At 54.6% G+C, this 15665-nt stretch overlaps 1 long non-coding RNA gene across 1 annotated transcript in view; it reads left to right on the top strand.

Moving 5' to 3' along the window:
- The first annotated feature begins 6416 nt into the window (after nucleotides 1-6416).
- The window catches only part of LOC309840508, a 32928-nt gene continuing 23679 nt past the window's right edge, over nucleotides 6417-15665 (top strand). Inside the window, exons 1-3 of the long non-coding RNA XR_014298636.1 lie at nucleotides 6417-6672; nucleotides 9302-9373; nucleotides 15187-15637. This is a non-coding gene — a long non-coding RNA (uncharacterized lncRNA). The remainder of the gene's footprint in view (nucleotides 6673-9301; nucleotides 9374-15186; nucleotides 15638-15665) is intronic.

Below are 15665 nucleotides of genomic sequence, written 5' to 3'. Positions count from 1 at the left end.
CATCTGTAAGGCAAATTGTCTGTGTGGACACCCTGGGCTTTGGAGGGCAGGTGACTTCTCTGCCCCATGGCTGTCTCCCCGCTTTTGGGTTTTGTTTTGGTGTGTGCGTGGGAGGGAGGCGGGCTGCTGGGTGATGAGCTCCGGCTCCAGGAGCCAGCATTCATGAGTAGTGTTTCCAGCTGTGCCTCTGATTCAGCCCGTGACCTTGGGCAAATTGCTTCCTCCCTGGGCCCTGCTCTCCATCTATAAAGAGCCTCAATCCCAAATTGTTTCGAGTTATTTGTTTGTAAAGTACTTTGACATCTCAGATCCAAGGCATGGTAAAGAGCAGAAATACTGCTGTTGTTACAGTGCATTTAAAACCCCCAACAAAATGCCTCGCAAGCTCTCGGGTTGAAAATTAAGAAGCTGTAATAATTGACCACTAATTCCACTGTCGCTTTATGCTATCCTTGCCGTGCTGAGATCATGCAATTTTTGCCTTTTTTTTCTTAAAAAATAAATAAAGGTTCCTTTGTGAAGAACGGATTTCATTTAGCAAATAATTTTGACTCATGTAATTACTTCTGTGACTTTTCTTCACTCCCTCGGCTTCGCTGAAGAAAAAAAAAAAAAAAAAAAGCCTCACCCCCAGCGCAGCCCTCCTATCCCCGGTGCTCTGTAACGTAATTGTGCAATTAGGAAGAAGTGGCCAGAGCTGCGTGTGTGTCTCTCTCTTTTAAGCCGGGAGTCTGGCTTTGACTCCCCGCTTGCTGGAGTGGGCGAGCCAGCCCGTTATTAAAAAAACAATTATGCTGTTAAAAAATCAGGAGCTGCACAAGTGAATCACATCGATTGGCAAGCGCTGGTCAGTTATCACCAGAAGGTCCTGACAACACACTAATAGGTTTTTCTGAAGATCCAATCAAATTTTCTAGGCAAAGGCTTGAGGTGTTCCACATGGGATAATGCTTGTCCTGGCCGGTATTGATTTCGGTGTGGCTCTCCCTTCTCCCCCCTCAGCGGCTGCTACCTTTTTTTTTTTTTTCCTGTAATAAAGACTTGAGCTTTGTATTCCATTTTAACAGTTTGATGAGGGGAGGGGGTGTCTGGAAAGCCTGGTCTGTCCTTGACGGTGCCTCTGGGCACTATCTTCTTTGTTACTCTATCCTTAAAGTCAGATACAGAATCTGACTACTTCGGGGCTCTGCTTCTCCCTGACCTTGTAGATTTTATTCTCAAAACTGCTTCCGGCCCACAGCCAGCTGGCCCTCTGAGAAGGGATTCGGTGGGAAAACCTTTTGGGAGGGAGGGATGCAGTGGCATGAAGTCACAGAGGTTTCCAGTTCCCTCACGGAAGTGAATTCCTTGGGCGAGGAGAAGGTGTTGGTCCAGGTGTTTGAGTGTGAGTGTGTGTGCGCGTGTGGTGGGAGGGAGACAAGGCCTCCGGCCAGGACAGTTGTACAGACCGTTCACTTGACCAGAGTGTCGGGTCAAGGACAGGGATCCACCGTCCGCTAGCCAAGCATGGAGACCCGACGACCCATTGCATCTGCTTGGAAGGCCTGCCTTTTCCGATTCACACAAATACGTTGCATGGCCCAGGGGTAGCCTGGAGAGAGGCCGTAGCAACCCAGTGCCTCCAGGACCCAGAGTCGCTCTACTACGGGCACGGCCTGTCTGGGCCCTGGCCGCTCCCCATTTCATCCGCGGGTAACAGTGGCAGCAACCGGAAACACCGCTTGCACGAACTTTAGTTTCCCCATCATAGCAGGGAGGCGTCTGGGGGCTCTGAGTCAGCAGATGCCTCCCCCAGCCAGCCTCTTCTGCTACTTCACCTCCCTCTGGAACCCCCGTGTGGCCTGGGCAAGGGGTGCCATCCCTCTTGTCCCTCCTGCCCAGTCTCCCAAAGGACATGGGCTTTGGTTTTTTATTTTTTTAAGATTTTTATTTATTTATTTGACAGGTCACAAGTAGGCAGAGAGTCAGGCAGAGAGAGGGGAGGAAGCAGGCTTCCCGCTGAGCAGAGAGCCTGATGGGGGGCTTGATCCCAGGACCCTGGGATCACGACCTGAGCCAAAGGCAGAGGCTTTAACCCACTGAGCCACCCAGGTGCCCCGACATGGGCTAGGTTCAAATCCCGACTCCTTTGCAATAAAAGTTGACTGTGGGCAAGGCTCCAAGTCTGTTTCTTCAACCTGAAAATACCCACCTCACCCCAAGTTGTGGGGACCGGGTAGATAAAAATGCTATGGGGTTGTGCAAATGTTGCTTGTATGTTCTTGTTGAACTTCTAGGCTCCGGGAGTCCTACCTCCTCCTTGGGGCTTCTCAGACCCGGCGGCCAGGAGCCCCTAGACAGACTCACACCAATTAACACTTGGTTCTATCCAGACACGTTTTCCTAGCATCGTCCCGAGTGTGTGTGTCTCTCCACACCGGGCTGTTAGCTCCTTGCACAGCGGGGTCGCCTCTTACACGTGTCCTGGATTCCCCAGGGCTCCGCGGTACGGTGAGCTCACACCGGCTACTTGGAGAACTCCTTGACTCCCCTGGGCGCTTAGTGTTACACGATTTTTAGTCTGTAGCACTTCCCACCTAGTCTTAAATGGAATCTGTATCTTTGGTTTTGTTCATCCAATCATAGAATCCAGAATGTCTGATCTGCAGGGCACCTCCGAGCTCATCCAGTCCAACCCTCTCATTTTATACACTTCGATTACAGGTGGCCTCACAGGGATGTGCCAAACACCGGCCACCGAAGGGTGATGTTCCTGATCCCTCCTCCCCAGCCAAGACCCCTGAGCCACCTTAATGACGGACCTGTGCCTTGCCACCCACCACCAGACAGCATGCTGCAGGGAGGGCCGGTGGGGGGCATGCCTGGAGCTCGTTCACAATGCAGATCTGTAGGCCCCACCCATATCTTTTGAATCAGAGGCTCTAGGAGCAGGGTGTCTTCTAGAAGATTCTGACGCAGGGGAGCCCCTGGCTGCTGCAGGGGAAAGGGTGCTGGGCTTTGAGCCGGCCAGCCTTTGAGTTCAGCTCCACTACTGAGCCTGGAAAGCAGGAAGCAGGGCGCTCAGCGCACTAGCCCTTTGTGCACACATGCCGAGATGACACGCCCGGCACATAGTAGGCACTTAAGAAACGCTCGCTGAATTTGAATTGCCACTTGTCTCGCGTGAGTGGCTGCACGGCTGATTGCAAGGCTGATTGGAGGACATGCAGCTTTCATCACCTTCATCAGGAAAAACAAATCTATTAAGTGTCTAAACGCTCGCTCCTCTGTCCTCTGTGTACAGAGAAAAGGGTTCCAGAAAACAGGAGACAACCAAGCAGAGCGCAAAGGCCAACGGATTGGAAATCAGGAGCATCGTGGTCCGAGGCCCAGCTCCACGGCTCACCCGGTGATCCTGCCGGACCCGCACAGACACCCGCACCCATTCCACAGCTATTTGGGGAGTCCTACTATGTCCCTGGCAGTGCACAAGGCATGACAAGCACACAAGGGAACAAGCTGGATAAGGTTTCCGTGGCAGATCAAATACCCCACTTGCTTCCACCCCAGGTCCCAGCCCCCTCGTCATTGGACGGGGTATGTGGCAGGGACCAGAGGGGATGTCCCACACACAAGTCTACAGTCTCTGTCCCCCACCCCTGCCGCCCACTGAGAAGGGCAGGTGTTCCCGAGGGCATAGCACACGGTGCTAGCGTCTTTGCTGTTCCCAATCCCCAAGTGATCGTGGGACACACAGCATGGCAGAGAAACGTGACATTGGGGATTCACATCTCTGTGGCAAAGCTGCCACCTCTCCTGGCTAATATAGACCGTGCCCCCATGAGTCCTGCTCCCAGTAAGCCAAACAACACACACGCAGTGTCATGTTTGGTGACGATGGTGAGAGGGGCTGTGAAAGGGACACGGTGGCCGCTATCCAAGCACGTGTAAGGGGGGGGCGTATCCCGTCTGGAGGGTCCCAGGGAGGCTTCTCTGGGGAGGTGAAAGGTGAGACCAGAGGGATGCCTAGGAAGGATCTCAGCAAAAAGCGACAGAGAGGTCACGCCCAGGCAGAAGAAACAAGCATGGCCACAGGCCCTGAAACAGACAGAGACCAGGCCAGCAAGGCAGGAGTACCAGGGACCAGCAGGGGATGAAAAAGGCCGCGGGCTAGAACCCGATCAGGAGGATTCCATGGGCTATGTTAAGGATTTGGGATTTTATTGTAAAACAAATAGTTTACACGAAGTGTTTTTAAAAGGCAGCAACAAGAAATCTGCTTCTTAAAATGTTCTGTGCCTCACCTTCTTCATCGGTACAAGGGACGTAAATCTATGTATGTTTCAAGGACCTGTCAGAAAGAAATGAAATAATGTATGTTACCACATGGTGCCTTAGAAGGATCCCGCCCCTTCTCCCTGGTGCCTTCTTGCTTACAGTTTGTATCTAGCCCAAGCATTCTACAGATACACTTGCTGTTTGTGGGGAATACCGAGATTCAGGAAGAGACCCAAGATACCCTTGTAATAAATAACAGCTGACATTTATTGAGCACTTACTGTATGCCAGCTACTGTTCTAAGTGTCAACTCACCAAAACCTTAGAGGGTAGGTACTAGTATTATAATTATACCCATTTTACAGGTAGGAAACCTGACACAGATCGGTTAAACTAATTGCTCAGGATCACCTAACAGGTCGACAGCATGGCAGGCTTTAAATCCGGACGTTCTGACGCCAGGACCCTCCCTCTAAAACACTATACTGCACAGCCTCTTGGGCGGAAATGGGATTTTAGGGAAACGAAGTGGTCAGCAAGAGCAGCTCTGGCCCAACCAAAGGGGTGGGTAGAAGAGCTGGACTGTGAGAATGGTGGATGCACCACCCCAAGTTGCAGACCGGAGGCCCCCACCAGCCAGAAGCTGAACCCTGCAGCTGACCCAGGACACGGTCCCAGCCTCCCACTGCATCCTGGGTCAGGGAGGGAGCATGTTCTCTGAGTCAGCCTCTCAGCTTCTGTGCACCCCTTCTAGAGATGATGTCTTCCGGAACAGCCCCCCAGGACATGGGGGGGGGCGTCTGCTCGGCGAGACCCCTGGAGCCAAGCAGAGACACTGGTGGGGCCGTCTTTCCTGGTGAGGGGCACGGTCCTGAGTGGGGTGCGCGGCGTGTGCCTGAGGCACGTGGTGTCGGCAGAGCCCTTGGGGAGGGCGGGCGGGCCTGCCCAGCTGGGCTTTGAGGCCGGCAGGCAGGACAGCCGCCCCGCTCCCGCCACTCTCTGCAGTCAACCAGAAAGTCAGAAAATGTGCTCGGCGACCAGCGAAGCAGATGGTTGAGAATATCATGTGTATACAATATTTATGAAATGTGCGCTGAGCAGAGCTGTGGCTGAGACTTCCGTCCCAGGCAGAGTAATTCAGCCCTGTGTGATGAACAAGATGGTAATTGGGGTAGTTCCAATTTACTAACCATTTGCAAAAGATTACATACCTCTCACATAGCATCCTCTCCTAATCTTACTTTAATGAACACTATCTGGATGTATAATTTCGGGGGGGGGGGACAATCTCTAGCCTAGAAGGCAAAGCTGTAGCTAATACATTAACATCCAAATTAGAGAGAGGGAGAATAATTGTGAGATCTATAGCTAAAGTAATTTGAAGCCCCCCCACACCCCGCCTTTCTACACAGTAAAAGACAGAAGCGTAGTGGGGACAGCTTTTGATACCACCAAGCACTTGGACGTGGGGCTTGAAGACTTTCTAAGATGGCACCTTTTACTTCCCCTGACAAGCGCCCCCCTTCCCGCCCCCTCCGTGTGTGTGTGTGGGGGGGGGGTGTTTTCAGCTGATCTTCGCTGCCAGAAAGGGGCTGTCCTTGTATTAGGAGGGAAGACTGTTCAGTTCCAGGGCACACTGGTTGTTGATACGCTGCATTCCCTAAAAGCCTAAGGCTGTTGGGGGGGGGGGCAGGGAGGACAGGGATCCTTAGGAGTGAGTTGATGATTTCTACCTCAGTTTCATCATCTGTAAAGTGGGGCGGTGGGATGGGTTGCTGCTGCTGCCTAATCCAGGTCTTCGTTCAACCATTTTAATTGAGCCCAGCACTTTCCTAGGTGTGGGGAGCAGAGGTTTAAAAATAAATGTTCTCAAAGGTGTTTACATTTTCATGGACCAAAGGGGGGGGTACATTCCGTCTGTTAGGTGCTAGGACGAGGACAGGTTCTCTGCATCCAGGGGACTGGGGAAAGGCTTGGTCTTCCTACAAATCCCAGGGTGACCCAACCCACTTTCCAGCCTGGGTGACTGGGAAAGGCCCCTGGGGTGGGCCTGGCCCTAGGTCAGCCCCGCCTTTCACTGGCACCGCTGCGAGGCGTGGTCTGCTTTTGCAGCTTGAGCAATATTAGGGACTAGTGGGAGGCAGCTATGCCGGCTTCTGCTCCAGAAAGGAGGCTGCAGAGAGCAGAGACCCAACGCGCGATGCTCCTTCCTGCCCAAGGGTCTCCCTCCTGCCCGGAGCTCGGTCCCTGGCTGAGGGAGGCGAGGTGTGCCGCCCTCTACCCCCGCCAACGCACCAGGGCATCTGGGGAAAGGTGCAAGGGGCCGAGGTCAGAGAACACAGCTCTGGAAGACAGCACTCTTAGAAACACCCTTCCAGAACCCCTTTCCCAGTTCCGGTCTGCAAAGCAGAGCAGGTCTGTAGGGTAGGGGTGAGGCCCTCCACTGTGCTCTCCCTGCGCCTTCTGACTCATCAAGTCCTCAAGAGGCGGGGTGGGGGGGTGGCCGAGGAGAGGGGCACCAAAGACAGCCAAGTTTCCTCCATGGGTGGGACCTCAGCGAGCCCCTACGAGGTGCCGGGAGGGGCACCAGCCCTGGGACCCATCCCAGGAGCCCTCTCCTGCGCCTCCCTGGCCCCCCTCCCCCATTCTTCCTTCCACTCTGGCTTAATCTTCTCTCAGAACTGAGCGCCTGGGCTCAAAGGTTGTCACTCAGACCTGCGCACTGGCTCCCGTGCTCAGGGGCTCGCTCTTTCCTGAGCCCCGAGCCCGCGCTTGCTCTCTGGTCTCCCCGTCCCTTTGCGTTAAACTGACCAGCGCGCAGACTCCCGGACATCAGCGGGCGCGCCCGTCTCTCCTGCTGGGAAAACCTTGATGAGATGAATAGCAATGTGAGCCCATGTGCGGAGGAAGGGACACTGGGCCTTAGGGGTGGGGGTCCAGCCCCTGTTCCTTCTCCAACCTCTCAGCCGCCTCCCGACCTCTGGTCACCAGTGTCTCCGGGACCACTCAGAGGGGATTTGGACTTGGTGAGAAACAGTGTAGCCAGCAAGAACCTCGGTATTGATAAGCAATGAGGTAGGGCTGGGCCCCCTCCCAGCCCCCAGGTCCTGGTAATTCACAGGCTTCCTTCCTCCCTTATTATCTGGCCTTGGGTTCTGCCTTTTCACAGGTGTGTGTGCACCTGCCTTGAGAGCAGGTAAGGGGAGAGAGAAGAGGAGAATCCAGGCTAAATAAATAAGAAGGGAGAAAGAGGGGAGGAGGAGGCAGGAGGGGTGTTCAGGCCCCAGTGCATTGTGTACTAAAGGACTTCGTATGTGATTAAACGTGTGGCCCCACTTCTGTCTTCTCAGAGGTGACAGTTGATGAAGGATGACCAGCTACCGGGTTTGCCTGGGGCTGAGGAGCTTCCTGGGACAGAGGTCCTTCTCAGTGCTAAGACCTGGGCCAGCTCGTGCCCCTGTCCACCCAGTCTCTTTAGAAAGCCAGGCCTTTGTCTGAGTAAGGCTGGGACTGACATCCGGGAAGGAGCCTGGGGCCAGGCTCCTGCATATTGGGGTGGGGAGAGCGGGAAGGAAGGAGCCTCATTAAAAAGAACACCAGACCTCGTCTCTGCATCTCCTGCCCCCATGTAGGTACGGCTTCCTCCATCCTCTTCCCAGTGGTTTTCCTATAGCAGGAGCAGTGGGGACCGTGGGGGACAACAAGCAAGACAGCTGGCACTCCCACGGTGCTCACTCCACGGCAGGCGTCCTTGCAGACCCTGTGGGCGCGCTCGCTCACTGACCCCTCCCCGCTGCTCTCTGACATAGATGTCCTCCTCATCCTTGCTGATGAAGAAACAGGATAGAAGAAGTCCCATGGGCCGACGGCACGACGCCCCAGCCCAGGGAGGAGGGCGGCGGAGATGGATCCTGCGTCCTGTGTCTCTGCTCTCCCTCCTCTCTTTTCGCTCACCTGCAGCCATGACTCTGGGCCCTGGGCCTGGGCTTTGCATTCACACCTGGGGCATTTGAACCTTGGGCTCTCAGGTGAGCTAGTGGGTGTGGGGAAGCAAGGCCAGCGGAGCTCTTTGTTTTCAAAGCCATGCCCTCTGGAAGTGGCTCCTGGGGCTGCAGGTGGGGCTCTGGGGCTGCTCAGGGGTCCGGCTCAGCTCCCAGTCCTTCCAGGGCTGACCGTCCCTCCTCTCTCTCCCAGGATGCCACGGCCCCCTGCTCCACACTGTCGGGAAGCACGTGGCCCCGTAGCAGCGATTCTCCTAGCCCGAAAAAGGAGCAAAAAGAATATTTGATCACAGGTGGCTGCTGTCAGCCTGCAGTCTCTGAAGTCCTGGGCTGGGCGCTTCCACCCCTCCTCAGCCCTGGCCCGGGGCTTGGCGGCCACCTCTGGAAGGGAGGATGCAGGCAGGACCGGCCTCTCGGCGGAGGTCACCCTTCCTTCGCCGGGAATGTGGCTCCTTCCTCAGCGTGGGGAGCAGTGGCTCCCATCTGAGTTTGCTTGGAGATGCTCTCAGAGCCCTCACCGCCCCCCTTCCCCCCTGCCTCTTTCTAGCAAGAGAGGAAGGGCGCCTTGGAGAAAGGGTGGCTTTGGAAAGCAGTCGGACTTGGGTTCAGATTCAACGCCCACGCACAGCCAGGGGCGACTTGGGCAAAGTCACGGAACTTCCGTGTGCTTGTTTTAGGGATAATACACCCGCCTGCCAGGTGGGGGTGGATCAGACCAAACCTGGGACGCAGGCTGCCTGGGGTGAGTCTGGCCTGGGGGAGGAGGAACCAGATGACAAGTGGGAGGAGTGAGGAAGGCGGCCCAGGAGCCTCAGAGGCCTGGGAGGTCCGTCCAGCCCCACCCCAGCGGAAGCACATGCATCGTCTCTCTGTGCATTGCCGTGAGTCCTTAAAGTTTTCAGGAAAAGGAAGTTTGGAAACTTTCTGGCACATCCAGTCCCCTGGTTTGACAGCAGCCCTTTGTGATCGTTCTCTTTTTTTTAGGTCTAATCAGAGTCCTTCAAGCTACAACTCAAGTTCATTTTCTTCTTTCTCCTTTTCAGAAGAGATTGAGAATCGCCCAGTCCCCGGACGTTTCTTCAGGAGCCTGGAGATCCCGCCCGCCTGACTGTGAGGTAGGGGATGGCAGCCCTGGCTTGGCTGGGCTCCTGCTTCCCGGGTGCGGATGATGAGGGAGTCCCCAGGGGCACTTGCCTTCCCCAGACTCCCCAAGCTGGGTCAGTGGCAGGTGCGGGGGACCAGCAGCGCCCACTTCCTTGGACGCCCTGAATCGGACTCCCATTGTCCCCCTCCTAGAATCTCACCCACTCCTCTTCTCTCAATGCTCTGCACTCTAGAACTCTCTTGCTTTTCTGGATTTAAAAAAAAAAAAAAAAAGGATGAAATGAAGAGAAAAAATGAACTTGCCAAGGAGCCTAAATGTGCCCCATTCTGGGAAGAGACACAACCCCCGCCCGTGGCAGTTAGGGTGAGGCAGGAGCGCAGGGACCCGCCGGGGCACCAACAGACAGACCAGCCAGGCATCCCCATCCTCATGGGCAAGGTGCCCGCTGCATCCCATAATCAGCACCATTATCTCCAGATAATTTTCCCTTCTCTCGGGCAGTGGGGCCTGTGAAAGGAGCCCAACGAAGGACCCTGTTTCTGGGACTGGGAGATGAGGGTCCGTGGCCTTGACTGCAAGTGAAAAATGAGGCCCCTGCGCCTGGTGTCCGGGCAGCGTGACTGCGCGAGGCCCCTTGCCCCGCCCACCGGCTGCCCACCGGGAGCAGGAGCTGTCTACCTTTTCTTCGGCTCGCCTGGTGTTTAGCGAATCTATAATGCATTTAATCTCCGAAAGCCACTGTGCTTGGCTTTAAATGCCTAATTTGCTGTCGAGAGCCCCTGCAATTCTCTCTCCACCCTCGTGGAACTGGAGGCTTTTGTTTGCAAAATCAGCTGGGCTCCCTCCGCAGTGGAGGACGCAGGAACTGTGCCCTTGGTCCCTTCTGTTGGGGGCAAGAGACCCCTGCCACCCACGCCCTCCCGGAGCAAGCAGCCTGCCCGGGAGGCCGGGGCATTCCCACCGTTCTGCACATTCTCCATCCAACCTGGACCAAGCCCCGCTGCAAGGATCGCAGGGGCTACCTGGCCAGCGGAGGGGAGACAACCCACAAATGGAGAGTTAGCTCACAGGGGAGTACGTGTCTCAGCAGAGGTGTGCACAGGCAGGAGGAAGTGACTCTCCAACTCTTGGAAAGCTGATGGAAGCTTGTAGCCTTGCAGCGCAAGCCTCCGTCCATTGCACGTCCACCATGCACGGCCTGAGACCAGAGTCACCTGTTTGGGACGTGGCCAGCGTTGGGTGACAGCAAAGCGCAGGCCGTGTGGGGACAGAGTGCTGGAGTGCTGGGCACCCAGGAGGAAAGTGGGTCTTGTTCTGTGACAGGGGAGGGGAGGTGGAGGTTGCTAGCAAGCATAGGCATACAAAGAGACAGACGGAGTCCAAGATGCACAGGCAGATACAGACCTAAGACATGTCTGTATACCCATGCAGTATACACACGCATTTAAGAGTATATATTCTTCTATCACCATTTATAAAATTTAACTTACGTGCTGTATTTGTTTGAAGCTAGGGCTGTCTTAACACAGGACCAGAGCCTGGGTGGCTTGAAGGACAGAAATTGACTTTCTCGTAGTGGTGGAAGCTGGACTGAGATCAAGGCTTTTCGAGAAGGTGTGCTTACCAACAACCGACTGAGGCTGGCTGAGGCCTCTGACGCCCCTGTCCTTGGTTTGTGGATGGCCGTCTTCTCCCTGTGTCGTTGCGTGGTCTTCCCTCTGTGCACGCCTCTGTCCTCATCTCTGCTCACAGAGAAGACAAGGACCCACCCATGTGACCTCATGTGCAAGGCTCTCTCTCCAGTCCAGCCACATTCTGAGGTACTGGGAGTTAGAACTTCACTCTATGAATGGGGAAGGCACAACTGAGGGCTTACCGTATGCAAATTTACATGGATTTATGAATTTATCGAAACCTTGTGTCTGGAAGTGTCCCCAAATGGGTGGCCTTTCCGATCGCTGGCTTGTTGGGAGAGATCGGTTCTTCTAGGTGCACTGGCCTTCCCCAGGGCAGCCCTGATAGGTCTCCCCATCTGAGGGAGGGGAAAGGTGACTTGTCACTGCCAACTCCCAGGCCTTTGTGACCAGCCAGGTTGTTCCAAGGGATCCCAGAGGTTGACTGTATTGTCGGAGAAACTCCTGGCACTCCCACAGTCCAGAGGTCCAGGGATCCCCAGAAATGCCAGGCAAGTGGTGATCTTTCTTAGCAAGGAGATTTCCCCTTCGAAGTGACTCACTCCTACGAGGACGGAGGCTGAAACCACGTAGTTGGGCTTCTTGACCTCTTTAATGCTTTTACGTCGGTTAGGACACTCCTGGTTGCAAGTGACAAGAACAGAAGACTCAAACAGGCTTAAAATCAAGTGAGGGCAGGGGCAGGGAAGGTTGATATTTTTAGGTACCAGCCTTGTTCCCTATTATGTCAGCTTCTTTTTTTTTTTTTTTTTAAAGATTTTATTTATTTATCTGACAGAGAGAAATCACAAGTAGACGGAGAGGCAGGCAGAGAGAGAGAGGGAAGCAGGCTCCTTGCCGAGCAGAGAGCCCGATGCGGGACTCGATCCCAGGACCCTGAGATCATGACCTGAGCCGAAGGCAGTGGCTTAACCCACTGAGCCACCCAGGCGCCCTTATGTCAGCTTCTTAAGACAAGCCTTAAGCAGTGGCTATGGGACCGCTCCCAGCTTGGAGCCTACAGCCTGCCAGAACCAAATCCAATGTTGCAGAGAGTGAAAAAAGAGTTCTCAACAGGCTCATTTAGACCTTTTTTTTTTTTTTAAGATTTATTTATTTATTTATTTGACAGAGAGAGATCACAAGTAGGCAGAGAGGCAGGCAGAGAGGCAGGCAGAGAGAGAGAGAGGAGGAAGCAGGCTCCCTGCCGAGCAGAGAGCCCGATGCGGGACTCGATCCCAGGACCCTGAGATCATGACCTGAGCTGAAGGCAGCGGCTTAACCCACTGAGCCACCCAGGCGCCCTCATTTAGACCATTTTTTAAAATGTTTTGTGTCTCATCGGATTTGTCAGGTCATAAGAACATCTCCCAGACCATGACCACAGCCAGGGAAATGACGGACCCATCATTCCCGGGTTAGATGACGCACTTGCCCCCCTTCCCCCTGGAGCCAGCTGCATCCAAAGCAGGGATGGATTCCCCAGAGAGAAATGGGAGTTCTGTCTCCGCCAGAGAAGGCCAAACGGCAGCTGGTTAGCAAAAGCAGAAGATATCCAGTATCGACTCTGAGAGAAGCAGTGTGTGGCACAGAAGCACGGCGAGTGGCCCTGTAGGATGCTGGCCCAGCCGTACATGTCTGGAACACCGTGCTTGAACGGTGGCCTTGGATCTAATTAGATTGCAAGTTCCCCGCTTCTTACCTAAACGAATTTTACTTTGGTGAAGTGCACTCCTGTTTCGAAGAGAAAGACACTACTTTCCATAAGCAGTGTAAAGAGGAAAGGATAGCGCTGTGGTCAGGTGACCCAGAGCCCCCGGAGTCCCCATGCTGCCCCCCGCCCCGACAGCCATTCCATGTTGAGTGAGTGACTGAACCACTCTGAGCTTCTTTTCTCTCTGCTCACAAGGGCTCACAAAAGCTGCTTCTCATTCGGAGCGTTAAAGGAGATGGTGTGCCCTTGGCACTTGGTCCGTAGAGCTGGCCCGGCACAAACCCGCGGTTGTCTTTAAGAGCAAGCGCACTGAGAAATCGCGGACTCTGTTTGTTGGCTCTGCAGGGCTGTTCGGTATAACCGCACACTGTGTTTTAGCGGAGGAAGCTGAGACACAGAGAGGTTGAGCAGGGACCCCGAAGTCCCACAGCTTACACAGATCCGAGGTGGGTTGGAGGCCGGGCGCCCAACTCCGGGAGGAGTCAGTGGCTCTGTACTGAGGCGGGTCTCCCACACTGGGCCAGGACAAGGAGCCCAGTCCCAGGATGTGGGGTCCAGCACCCAAGTGTCCTTGAGTATCCATCTGTCTGGGAGGCGAGCTGAGTCTTTGCCTTTGCAAAGAATCTCTTATGGTAGAGGGAGAGCCCTCGTGCCAGAGACCCAGAGGTCTGGCTTCTGTGTGTGTGTGCGCGTGTGCGAGTGTGCTTGCATGTGTGTGTGCACTGACTCGATGGTCGCTGGGCCCAGGCTCCCGAAAGAAGCAGCCCTGATCATGGGACAGGGACAGCTACCTACCTCACCCTGTGAGGGTGAACCTCTTCCCTCTCCAAGATGAGCGGCGTCACCTCCCCAGAGTCAGCCCTCTGCCTCCCACAGTTTCAGGCCCCACACAAGTGAACCCAGAACCCTGTTAAGAGTGACAGGTCCCAACAGGAGGCCACGCCTCTGAATGAGGCAAGAGCTGAATGCCCCTCTGATGCATTTGTCCTCTTGGGAGGGGACGTAGGATCTTACTCTGATGACTGGGGGTAGATGCCACCGCTGACCCTGCTAACCGCAGGTCAGCTCATCTGCAGAGCGCTGTGCCCTGAGCCCTGTTCACTGAGCACATGTCTCTGCAAAAGACTCAGCATTTAGCATTAGGAATCAAATCCAAGGCCCTGTCTGCCGTGTCCTTACGTGCTGTCCAGCCAGGGGGCAGGTCACTTACTTTCCTTTCTGAATCTGTTTCCTCACCAGTGAAATGGAGGTGTGCAGGTGTCCTCACAGATGCTGCCTTGGTCCTTTGGACAGGACGGCTGTAAAGAATTCCTGTAGACTGAGTGGCTTATAAACAATAACTTATTGTTTATTATTTATTATTTATATTATATATTTGTTATATTATTATATTATAATATATTATGATATATATTACATATTTTATTATATTATTTATTACTAAATATAACTATTTATTTCCGACAGTGCTGGAGGCTACAAGTCCAAGATCGAGGCGCCGGCAGGTGCAGTGTGTTGAGGGCCTGCTTCCTGCTTCCTAGATGAGTCTTTCTGATGCAGTCTCCTGTGGCAGGAGGGATGTGGGAGCTCTGTGGGGCCTCTTTCATAGGGCACTAATCCCACTCACGAGAGCCCCATCCTTATGACCTAATCGAAGGCCCCAGCTCTGCTACCACCACTTGGGGGGGCTAGAATTTCAACATACAAATTGGGTACGGGGGGTCGGGCACATCCACAGCAGATGCCACAAAGATGAGATGAAATGAAATACGTGTGAAGACGACTTTGTAAACCATGAAGGGCTTCGTGAAGCTGTGGCAAGGACGGGGCTGAAAACCAGTCCCGGGAGCTGGCGGGGAATGTTGTAGAGGGAGACCTGTCACTGACCGGGGACCAAGCTGTGGAGGATAGAGTGACCATGAAGCACATCAGGGAGGCCAGGGAGCCCTCTAAGGATGGGGGACAAGCTTGTGTCCGTGTCCTGCACTGTCCTTTGTGGTCGGTCCCCTTCCCCTACTACGGAGCACTTGCACACGTGCATGAACACATGTCTGTTAACACGTGTGAGTGCATGAATGCGTGTGTGTGAACACATGTGCACACCTGCTTCCTGCAGCCATACCAGCTTCAGCTCGATGACAGGGTGGGAAGGGTCTAGAAGGCTGGTGCAGGGGTCCTTGTGTCACTTCTAACCCCAGAGAAGGAGGCACTAGCAGAAGGAGTAGTTGGGGAGCTCTTGGGGAGAGAGGGCCTCCAGATCCTGCCAGATGGGCCCCTGGTTCTCAACCCGTCTGGCACAGCACGATCACCTGGGGGAATTTTGAGCTGAAGAACACACCGATCCATGGCTGTTCTGAACCGCGGTATCTGAAGGTGGATCCTAGGGTTCTGCACTTCTATAAAGCTCACCGAACATTCTACTCTTCTAATCACCAGGTTTCGGATCGCCTACTCCCAAAGCTGGCCAGCAGGAGCAGCCCCTGTTCCTCCCGAGTGACCCAGCCCTGAGCTACAAACCATCCCTCCCAGGCCCCCTGTGCCAGTTGCTTCTGAAAACAGAAACAAGCCTTCTTCAGAGATGGACGTGGCTCCTGGCGGACGGGGCTGCCAAGTCCCTGGAAAAGCTGGCGTGGGGGGGCAGCAGCGTCCTACCCCCCCGCAGGAGGCGGCAGGGTTCCTGGAGCAGGCCTGTCTGCCGGGGGCGGGGGGCTGGGGCTCCTGCTGGCAGATGCCCATGTTTACCCAAGATGGGCTGGAGGGACCTGGATGCTGGTTCTGGAGCCCACTTCTCAGGAACTGGGACAGCTGTCCCTGGACAGCCACCAAGACTCTGGCTTGCAAACTGAGATGGAGTGTTGAGCGCGTGGCAGTGGCACAGACGCTCTAGGTAAGGAACTTGGTCTTCTGGTGTTTTC

The sequence above is a fragment of the Mustela nivalis genome (genome assembly GCF_964662115.1).
Source record: "Mustela nivalis genome assembly, chromosome: 9".
In the NCBI taxonomy this organism is placed as follows: Eukaryota; Metazoa; Chordata; class Mammalia; order Carnivora; family Mustelidae; genus Mustela; species Mustela nivalis.
This window is presented reverse-complemented; position numbering and strand designations above follow the sequence as displayed.